Source organism: Larus michahellis, unplaced genomic scaffold, assembly GCF_964199755.1.
Source record: "Larus michahellis unplaced genomic scaffold, bLarMic1.1 SCAFFOLD_37, whole genome shotgun sequence".
Taxonomy (NCBI): Eukaryota; Metazoa; Chordata; class Aves; order Charadriiformes; family Laridae; genus Larus; species Larus michahellis.
Window position 1 is genome coordinate 1,478,579 of NW_027436216.1, and position 10,865 is coordinate 1,489,443.

Here is a 10,865-nt window from a genome sequence, read left to right on the forward strand (position 1 = left end):
AGACTTTCTCGGAACTGCTTCAAATCAACTAGATATCTTTGTGCTGTAAATCTCCCAACAGCCAAACGCAAAAGCAGCAAACATCTCGCTGTATGTCCCACATCCAAAGTGCCAAGAGAGAGCTTGCTCTCCCTGTCTTTGAGTACTGTTTTCACTGTCCCGGTTACCTCTTTGCTAACATTCTCTTCAGAGCCGCAGTGAAACCAGGAACCACGTGCAGAAGGCAGCCACACTGAAAGTGCCTGGAGGGAACATTGGGGCTTCTTCTCAGTGTCTCTGACATAGGGTTTCACTGTCCCGGGAAAGTCTCTGCTAACACCGTGCAGAGCGCTGTGCCCAATGTACAGAAACGTCTTGCGGTATCTCCTACAGGGAAAGTGCCAGGAGGGAATTGCGGAGCTTGTTCTCAGTGTCTCTGAGAATTGCTCTGATTATCTGTGTGACCTCTTTGCTAAGACTCTCCAGAGAGCCGTCCTCAAAACAAACACACATCTTGACATATCTCCCACATTGATCGCAGTGTCTCCAGAAACGGCATTCAAGGAGCCAGGACCTTTTCTCCCTACACTGTCCATTGAGTTGTCCTCAAAACCAATATACATCCTGCTATATCTCCCACATGGAAAGTGCCAGGAGGGAGAAGTGGGGATTATGTTTAGACTTTCTCGGAACTGCTTCAAATCAACTAGATATCTTTGTGCTGTAAATCTCCCAACAGCCAAACGCAAAAGCAGCAAACATCTCGCTGTATGTCCCACATCCAAAGTGCCAAGAGAGAGCTTGCTCTCCCTGTCTTTGAGTACTGTTTTCACTGTCCCGGTTACCTCTTTGCTAACATTCTCTTCAGAGCCGCAGTGAAACCAGGAACCACGTGCAGAAGGCAGCCACACTGAAAGTGCCTGGAGGGAACATTGGGGCTTCTTCTCAGTGTCTCTGACATAGGGTTTCACTGTGCCGGGAAAGTCTCTGCTAACACCGTGCAGAGCGCTGTGCCCAATGTACAGAAACGTCTTGCGGTATCTCCTACAGGGAAAGTGCCAGGAGGGAATTGCGGAGCTTGTTCTCAGTGTCTCTGAGAATTGCTCTGATTATCTGTGTGACCTCTTTGCTAAGACTCTCCAGAGAGCCGTCCTCAAAACAAACACACATCTTGACATATCTCCCACATTGATCGCAGTGTCTCCAGAAACAGCATTCAAGGAGCCAGGACCTTTTCTCCCTACACTGTCCATTGAGTTGTCCTCAAAACCAATATACGTCCTGCTATATCTCCCACATGGAAAGTGCCAGGAGGGAGAAGTGGGGATTATGTTTAGACTTTCTCGGAACTGCTTCAAATCAACTAGATATCTTTGTGCTGTAAATCTCCCAACAGCCAAACGCAAAAGCAGCAAACATCTCGCTGTATGTCCCACATCCAAAGTGCCAAGAGAGAGCTTGCTCTCCCTGTCTTTGAGTACTGTTTTCACTGTCCCGGTTACCTCTTTGCTAACATTCTCTTCAGAGCCGCAGTGAAACCAGGAACCACGTGGAGAAAGCACCCACACTGAAAGTGCCTGGAGGGAACATTGGGGCTTCTTCTCAGTGTCTCTGACATAGGGTTTCACTGTCCCGGGAAAGTCTCTGCTAACACCGTGCAGAGCGCTGTGCCCAATGTACAGAAACGTCTTGCGGTATCTCCTACAGGGAAAGTGCCAGGAGGGAATTGCGGAGCTTGTTCTCAGTGTCTCTGAGAATTGTTCTGATTATCCCTGTGACCTCTTTGCTAAGACTCTCCAGAGAGCCGTCCTCAAAACAAACACACATCTTGACATATCTCCCACATTGATCGCAGTGTCTCCAGAAACGGCATTCAAGGAGCCAGGACCTTTTCTCCCTACACTGTCCATTGAGTTGTCCTCAAAACCAATATACATCCTGCTATATCTCCCACATGGAAAGTGCCAGGAGGGAGAAGTGGGGATTATGTTTAGACTTTCTCGGAACTGCTTCAAATCAACTAGATATCTTTGTGCTGTAAATCTCCCAACAGCCAAACGCAAAAGCAGCAAACATCTCGCTGTATGTCCCACATCCAAAGTGCCAAGAGAGAGCTTGCTCTCCCTGTCTTTGAGTACTGTTTTCACTGTCCCGGTTACCTCTTTGCTAACATTCTCTTCAGAGCCGCAGTGAAACCAGGAACCACGTGCAGAAGGCAGCCACACTGAAAGTGCCTGGAGGGAACATTGGGGCTTCTTCTCAGTGTCTCTGACATAGGGTTTCACTGTCCCGGGAAAGTCTCTGCTAACACCGTGCAGAGCGCTGTGCCAAATATACAGAAACGTCTTGCGGTATCTCCTACAGGGAAAGTGCCAGGAGGGAATTGCGGAGCTTGTTCTCAGTGTCTCTGAGAATTGCTCTGATTATCTGTGTGACCTCTTTGCTAAGACTCTCCAGAGAGCCGTCCTCAAAACAAACACACATCTTGACATATCTCCCACATTGATCGCAGTGTCTCCAGAAACGGCATTCAAGGAGCCAGGACCTTTTCTCCCTACACTGTCCATTGAGTTGTCCTCAAAACCAATATACGTCCTGCTATATCTCCCACATGGAAAGTGCCAGGAGAGAGAAGAGGGGATTATGTTTAGACTTTCTCGGAACTGCTTCAAATCAACTAGATATCTTTGTGCTGTAAATCTCCCAACAGCCAAACGCAAAAGCAGCAAACATCTCGCTGTATGTCCCACATCCAAAGTGCCAAGAGAGAGCTTGCTCTCCCTGTCTTTGAGTACTGTTTTCACTGTCCCGGTTACCTCTTTGCTAACATTCTCTTCAGAGCCGCAGTGAAACCAGGAACCACGTGGAGAAAGCACCCACACTGAAAGTGCCTGGAGGGAACATTGGGGCTTCTTCTCAGTGTCTCTGACATAGGGTTTCACTGTCCCGGGAAAGTCTCTGCTAACACCGTGCAGAGCGCTGTGCCAAATATACAGAAACGTCTTGCGGTATCTCCTACAGGGAAAGTGCCAGGAGGGAATTGCGGAGCTTGTTCTCAGTGTCTCTGAGAATTGCTCTGATTATCTGTGTGACCTCTTTGCTAAGACTCTCCAGAGAGCCGTCCTCAAAACAAACACACATCTTGACATATCTCCCACATTGATCGCAGTGTCTCCAGAAACGGCATTCAAGGAGCCAGGACCTTTTCTCCCTACACTGTCCATTGAGTTGTCCTCAAAACCAATATACATCCTGCTATATCTCCCACATGGAAAGTGCCAGGAGGGAGAAGTGGGGATTATGTTTAGACTTTCTCGGAACTGCTTCAAATCAACTAGATATCTTTGTGCTGTAAATCTCCCAACAGCCAAACGCAAAAGCAGCAAACATCTCGCTGTATGTCCCACATCCAAAGTGCCAAGAGAGAGCTTGCTCTCCCTGTCTTTGAGTACTGTTTTCACTGTCCCGGTTACCTCTTTGCTAACATTCTCTTCAGAGCCGCAGTGAAACCAGGAACCACGTGCAGAAGGCAGCCACACTGAAAGTGCCTGGAGGGAACATTGGGGCTTCTTCTCAGTGTCTCTGACATAGGGTTTCACTGTGCCGGGAAAGTCTCTGCTAACACCGTGCAGAGCGCTGTGCCCAATGTACAGAAACGTCTTGCGGTATCTCCTACAGGGAAAGTGCCAGGAGGGAATTGCGGAGCTTGTTCTCAGTGTCTCTGAGAATTGCTCTGATTATCCCTGTGACCTCTTTGCTAAGACTCGCCAGAGAGCCGTCCTCAAAACAAACACACATCTTGACATATCTCCCACATTGATCGCAGTGTCTCCAGAAACGGCATTCAAGGAGCCAGGACCTTTTCTCCCTACACTGTCCATTGAGTTGTCCTCAAAACCAATATACATCCTGCTATATCTCCCACATGGAAAGTGCCAGGAGGGAGAAGTGGGGATTATGTTTAGACTTTCTCGGAACTGCTTCAAATCAACTAGATATCTTTGTGCTGTAAATCTCCCAACAGCCAAACGCAAAAGCAGCAAACATCTCGCTGTATGTCCCACATCCAAAGTGCCAAGAGAGAGCTTGCTCTCCCTGTCTTTGAGTACTGTTTTCACTGTCCCGGTTACCTCTTTGCTAACATTCTCTTCAGAGCCGCAGTGAAACCAGGAACCACGTGCAGAAGGCAGCCACACTGAAAGTGCCTGGAGGGAACATTGGGGCTTCTTCTCAGTGTCTCTGACATAGGGTTTCACTGTCCCGGGAAAGTCTCTGCTAACACCGTGCAGAGCGCTGTGCCCAATATACAGAAACGTCTTGCGGTATCTCCTACAGGGAAAGTGCCAGGAGGGAATTGCGGAGCTTGTTCTCAGTGTCTCTGAGAATTGCTCTGATTATCTGTGTGACCTCTTTGCTAAGACTCTCCAGAGAGCCGTCCTCAAAACAAACACACATCTTGACATATCTCCCACATTGATCGCAGTGTCTCCAGAAACGGCATTCAAGGAGCCAGGACCTTTTCTCCCTACACTGTCCATTGAGTTGTCCTCAAAACCAATATACGTCCTGCTATATCTCCCACATGGAAAGTGCCAGGAGGGAGAAGTGGGGATTATGTTTAGACTTTCTCGGAACTGCTTCAAATCAACTAGATATCTTTGTGCTGTAAATCTCCCAACAGCCAAACGCAAAAGCAGCAAACATCTCGCTGTATGTCCCACATCCAAAGTGCCAAGAGAGAGCTTGCTCTCCCTGTCTTTGAGTACTGTTTTCACTGTCCCGGTTACCTCTTTGCTAACATTCTCTTCAGAGCCGCAGTGAAACCAGGAACCACGTGGAGAAAGCACCCACACTGAAAGTGCCTGGAGGGAACATTGGGGCTTCTTCTCAGTGTCTCTGACATAGGGTTTCACTGTGCCGGGAAAGTCTCTGCTAACACCGTGCAGAGCGCTGTGCCCAATATACAGAAACGTCTTGCGGTACCTCCTACAGGGAAAGTGCCAGGAGGGAATTGCGGAGCTTGTTCTCAGTGTCTCTGAGAATTGCTCTGATTATCCCTGTGACCTCTTTGCTAAGACTCTCCAGAGAGCCGTCCTCAAAACAAACACACATCTTGACATATCTCCCACATTGATCGCAGTGTCTCCAGAAACAGCATTCAAGGAGCCAGGACCTTTTCTCCCTACACTGTCCATTGAGTTGTCCTCAAAACCAATATACATCCTGCTATATCTCCCACATGGAAAGTGCCAGGAGGGAGAAGTGGGGATTATGTTTAGACTTTCTCGGAACTGCTTCAAATCAACTAGATATCTTTGTGCTGTAAATCTCCCAACAGCCAAACGCAAAAGCAGCAAACATCTCGCTGTATGTCCCACATCCAAAGTGCCAAGAGAGAGCTTGCTCTCCCTGTCTTTGAGTACTGTTTTCACTGTCCCGGTTACCTCTTTGCTAACATTCTCTTCAGAGCCGCAGTGAAACCAGGAACCACGTGCAGAAGGCAGCCACACTGAAAGTGCCTGGAGGGAACATTGGGGCTTCTTCTCAGTGTCTCTGACATAGGGTTTCACTGTCCCGGGAAAGTCTCTGCTAACACCGTGCAGAGCGCTGTGCCCAATATACAGAAACGTCTTGCGGTATCTCCTACAGGGAAAGTGCCAGGAGGGAATTGCGGAGCTTGTTCTCAGTGTCTCTGAGAATTGCTCTGATTATCTGTGTGACATCTTTGCTAAGACTCTCCAGAGAGCCGTCCTCAAAACAAACACACATCTTGACATATCTCCCACATTGATCGCAGTGTCTCCAGAAACGGCATTCAAGGAGCCAGGACCTTTTCTCCCTACACTGTCCATTGAGTTGTCCTCAAAACCAATATACATCCTGCTATATCTCCCACATGGAAAGTGCCAGGAGGGAGAAGTGGGGATTATGTTTAGACTTTCTCGGAACTGCTTCAAATCAACTAGATATCTTTGTGCTGTAAATCTCCCAACAGCCAAACGCAAAAGCAGCAAACATCTCGCTGTATGTCCCACATCCAAAGTGCCAAGAGAGAGCTTGCTCTCCCTGTCTTTGAGTACTGTTTTCACTGTCCCGGTTACCTCTTTGCTAACATTCTCTTCAGAGCCGCAGTGAAACCAGGAACCACGTGGAGAAAGCACCCACACTGAAAGTGCCTGGAGGGAACATTGGGGCTTCTTCTCAGTGTCTCTGACATAGGGTTTCACTGTGCCGGGAAAGTCTCTGCTAACACCGTGCAGAGCGCTGTGCCCAATATACAGAAACGTCTTGCGGTACCTCCTACAGGGAAAGTGCCAGGAGGGAATTGCGGAGCTTGTTCTCAGTGTCTCTGAGAATTGCTCTGATTATCCCTGTGACCTCTTTGCTAAGACTCTCCAGAGAGCCGTCCTCAAAACAAACACACATCTTGACATATCTCCCACATTGATCGCAGTGTCTCCAGAAACAGCATTCAAGGAGCCAGGACCTTTTCTCCCTACACTGTCCATTGAGTTGTCCTCAAAACCAATATACATCCTGCTATATCTCCCACATGGAAAGTGCCAGGAGGGAGAAGTGGGGATTATGTTTAGACTTTCTCGGAACTGCTTCAAATCAACTAGATATCTTTGTGCTGTAAATCTCCCAACAGCCAAACGCAAAAGCAGCAAACATCTCGCTGTATGTCCCACATCCAAAGTGCCAAGAGAGAGCTTGCTCTCCCTGTCTTTGAGTACTGTTTTCACTGTCCCGGTTACCTCTTTGCTAACATTCTCTTCAGAGCCGCAGTGAAACCAGGAACCACGTGCAGAAGGCAGCCACACTGAAAGTGCCTGGAGGGAACATTGGGGCTTCTTCTCAGTGTCTCTGACATAGGGTTTCACTGTCCCGGGAAAGTCTCTGCTAACACCGTGCAGAGCGCTGTGCCCAATATACAGAAACGTCTTGCGGTATCTCCTACAGGGAAAGTGCCAGGAGGGAATTGCGGAGCTTGTTCTCAGTGTCTCTGAGAATTGCTCTGATTATCTGTGTGACATCTTTGCTAAGACTCTCCAGAGAGCCGTCCTCAAAACAAACACACATCTTGACATATCTCCCACATTGATCGCAGTGTCTCCAGAAACGGCATTCAAGGAGCCAGGACCTTTTCTCCCTACACTGTCCATTGAGTTGTCCTCAAAACCAATATACATCCTGCTATATCTCCCACATGGAAAGTGCCAGGAGGGAGAAGTGGGGATTATGTTTAGACTTTCTCGGAACTGCTTCAAATCAACTAGATATCTTTGTGCTGTAAATCTCCCAACAGCCAAACGCAAAAGCAGCAAACATCTCGCTGTATGTCCCACATCCAAAGTGCCAAGAGAGAGCTTGCTCTCCCTGTCTTTGAGTACTGTTTTCACTGTCCCGGTTACCTCTTTGCTAACATTCTCTTCAGAGCCGCAGTGAAACCAGGAACCACGTGCAGAAGGCAGCCACACTGAAAGTGCCTGGAGGGAACATTGGGGCTTCTTCTCAGTGTCTCTGACATAGGGTTTCACTGTCCCGGGAAAGTCTCTGCTAACACCGTGCAGAGCGCTGTGCCCAATATACAGAAACGTCTTGCGGTATCTCCTACAGGGAAAGTGCCAGGAGGGAATTGCGGAGCTTGTTCTCAGTGTCTCTGAGAATTGCTCTGATTATCTGTGTGACATCTTTGCTAAGACTCTCCAGAGAGCCGTCCTCAAAACAAACACACATCTTGACATATCTCCCACATTGATCGCAGTGTCTCCAGAAACGGCATTCAAGGAGCCAGGACCTTTTCTCCCTACACTGTCCATTGAGTTGTCCTCAAAACCAATATACATCCTGCTATATCTCCCACATGGAAAGTGCCAGGAGGGAGAAGTGGGGATTATGTTTAGACTTTCTCGGAACTGCTTCAAATCAACTAGATATCTTTGTGCTGTAAATCTCCCAACAGCCAAACGCAAAAGCAGCAAACATCTCGCTGTATGTCCCACATCCAAAGTGCCAAGAGAGAGCTTGCTCTCCCTGTCTTTGAGTACTGTTTTCACTGTCCCGGTTACCTCTTGGCTAACATTCTCTTCAGAGCCGCAGTGAAACCAGGAACCACGTGCAGAAGGCAGCCACACTGAAAGTGCCTGGAGGGAACACTGGGGCTTCTTCTCAGTGTCTCTGACATAGGGTTTCACTGTCCCGGGAAAGTCTCTGCTAACACCGTGCAGAGCGCTGTGCCCAATATACAGAAACGTCTTGCGGTATCTCCTACAGGGAAAGTGCCAGGAGGGAATTGCGGAGCTTGTTCTCAGTGTCTCTGAGAATTGCTCTGATTATCTGTGTGACCTCTTTGCTAAGACTCTCCAGAGAGCCGTCCTCAAAACAAACACACATCTTGACATATCTCCCACATTGATCGCAGTGTCTCCAGAAACGGCATTCAAGGAGCCAGGACCTTTTCTCCCTACACTGTCCATTGAGTTGTCCTCAAAACCAATATACATCCTGCTATATCTCCCACATGGAAAGTGCCAGGAGGGAGAAGTGGGGATTATGTTTAGACTTTCTCGGAACTGCTTCAAATCAACTAGATATCTTTGTGCTGTAAATCTCCCAACAGCCAAACGCAAAAGCAGCAAACATCTCGCTGTATGTCCCACATCCAAAGTGCCGAGAGAGCTTGCTCTCCCTGTCTTTGAGTACTGTTTTCACTGTCCCGGTTACCTCTTTGCTAACATTCTCTTCAGAGCCGCAGTGAAACCAGGAACCACGTGGAGAAAGCACCCACACTGAAAGTGCCTGGAGGGAACATTGGGGCTTCTTCTCAGTGTCTCTGACATAGGGTTTCACTGTGCCGGGAAAGTCTCTGCTAACACCGTGCAGAGCGCTGTGCCCAATATACAGAAACGTCTTGCGGTATCTCCTACAGGGAAAGTGCCAGGAGGGAATTGCGGAGCTTGTTCTCAGTGTCTCTGAGAATTGCTCTGATTATCCCTGTGACCTCTTTGCTAAGACTCTCCAGAGAGCCGTCCTCAAAACAAACACACATCTTGACATATCTCCCACATTGATCGCAGTGTCTCCAGAAACAGCAGTCAAGGAGCCAGGACCTTTTCTCCCTACACTGTCCATTGAGTTGTCCTCAAAACCAATATACATCCTGCTATATCTCCCACATGGAAAGTGCCAGGAGGGAGAAGTGGGGATTATGTTTAGACTTTCTCGGAACTGCTTCAAATCAACTAGATATCTTTGTGCTGTAAATCTCCCAACAGCCAAACGCAAAAGCAGCAAACATCTCGCTGTATGTCCCACATCCAAAGTGCCAAGAGAGAGCTTGCTCTCCCTGTCTTTGAGTACTGTTTTCACTGTCCCGGTTACCTCTTTGCTAACATTCTCTTCAGAGCCGCAGTGAAACCAGGAACCACGTGCAGAAGGCAGCCACACTGAAAGTGCCTGGAGGGAACATTGGGGCTTCTTCTCAGTGTCTCTGACATAGGGTTTCACTGTCCCGGGAAAGTCTCTGCTAACACCGTGCAGAGCGCTGTGCCCAATATACAGAAACGTCTTGCGGTATCTCCTACAGGGAAAGTGCCAGGAGGGAATTGCGGAGCTTGTTCTCAGTGTCTCTGAGAATTGCTCTGATTATCTGTGTGACATCTTTGCTAAGACTCTCCAGAGAGCCGTCCTCAAAACAAACACACATCTTGACATATCTCCCACATTGATCGCAGTGTCTCCAGAAACGGCATTCAAGGAGCCAGGACCTTTTCTCCCTACACTGTCCATTGAGTTGTCCTCAAAACCAATATACATCCTGCTATATCTCCCACATGGAAAGTGCCAGGAGGGAGAAGTGGGGATTATGTTTAGACTTTCTCGGAACTGCTTCAAATCAACTAGATATCTTTGTGCTGTAAATCTCCCAACAGCCAAACGCAAAAGCAGCAAACATCTCGCTGTATGTCCCACATCCAAAGTGCCAAGAGAGAGCTTGCTCTCCCTGTCTTTGAGTACTGTTTTCACTGTCCCGGTTACCTCTTGGCTAACATTCTCTTCAGAGCTGCAGTGAAACCAGGAACCACGTGCAGAAGGCAGCCACACTGAAAGTGCCTGGAGGGAACACTGGGGCTTCTTCTCAGTGTCTCTGACATAGGGTTTCACTGTGCCGGGAAAGTCTCTGCTAACACCGTGCAGAGCGCTGTGCCCAATGTACAGAAACGTCTTGCGGTATCTCCTACAGGGAAAGTGCCAGGAGGGAATTGCGGAGCTTGTTCTCAGTGTCTCTGAGAATTGCTCTGATTATCTGTGTGACCTCTTTGCTAAGACTCTCCAGAGAGCCGTCCTCAAAACAAACACACATCTTGACATATCTCCCACATTGATCGCAGTGTCTCCAGAAACGGCATTCAAGGAGCCAGGAGGTTTTCTCCCTACACTGTCCATTGAGTTGTCCTCAAAACCAATATACATCCTGCTATATCTCCCACATGGAAAGTGCCAGGAGGGAGAAGTGGGGATTATGTTTAGACTTTCTCGGAACTGCTTCAAATCAACTAGATATCTTTGTGCTGTAAATCTCCCAACAGCCAAACGCAAAAGCAGCAAACATCTCGCTGTATGTCCCACATCCAAAGTGCCGAGAGAGCTTGCTCTCCCTGTCTTTGAGTACTGTTTTCACTGTCCCGGTTACCTCTTTGCTAACATTCTCTTCAGAGCCGCAGTGAAACCAGGAACCACGTGGAGAAAGCACCCACACTGAAAGTGCCTGGAGGGAACATTGGGGCTTCTTCTCAGTGTCTCTGACATAGGGTTTCACTGTCCCGGGAAAGTCTCTGCTAACACCGTGCAGAGCGCTGTGCCCAATATACAGAAACGTCTTG